General features: G+C 43.1%; 1 non-coding gene across 1 annotated transcript; it reads right to left on the minus strand.

The window, feature by feature from the left end:
- Positions 1-91: 91 nt before the first annotated feature.
- LOC111646014 (U6 spliceosomal RNA) lies at positions 92-198 on the minus strand. Its single transcript, XR_002759930.1, has one exon. It is a non-coding gene; the product is annotated as a U6 spliceosomal RNA (small nuclear RNA).
- Positions 199-432: the final 234 nt, after the last annotated feature.

Raw genomic sequence — 432 nt, forward strand, 5'->3', positions numbered from 1 at the left:
AGTTGCAAAGGCTCGCAAGGAACACCAGTCATTCCACACATGCAACAGGCAACCCTCACTTTTAGTTGCTCTAGAAACACGCCAGCAGATGAAAATGTGGAAACGCTTCACGAATTTGCGTGTCATCCTTTCGCAGGGGCCATGCTAATCTTCTCTGTATCGATTCCAATTTTTCATATGCGCTGCCTGAGCAAGCACACTGGTCTTTGTGCGACGGCTACATTATAAGCCCCGGTGGGGAGATCGACCCCGTTGCAGTGGTGCAGACTTAAGTTCTCCCATCCCTAATAGATGGCATCACAAAAGTGTGGGAGTACTTCTTTCTCCATTTATCAACTAAACATTAGTAATAACAACATACTGACTGCATATTTACATGATTATAAAATTAACCAACACAGTAATACCAAAATCTCTTTGACAATGAAAACA

Source organism: Seriola lalandi, unplaced genomic scaffold, assembly GCF_002814215.2.
Source record: "Seriola lalandi dorsalis isolate HSWRI2012SDOR001 ecotype SW California unplaced genomic scaffold, Sedor1 jcf7180002026758, whole genome shotgun sequence".
NCBI lineage: Eukaryota > Metazoa > Chordata > Actinopteri > Carangiformes > Carangidae > Seriola > Seriola lalandi.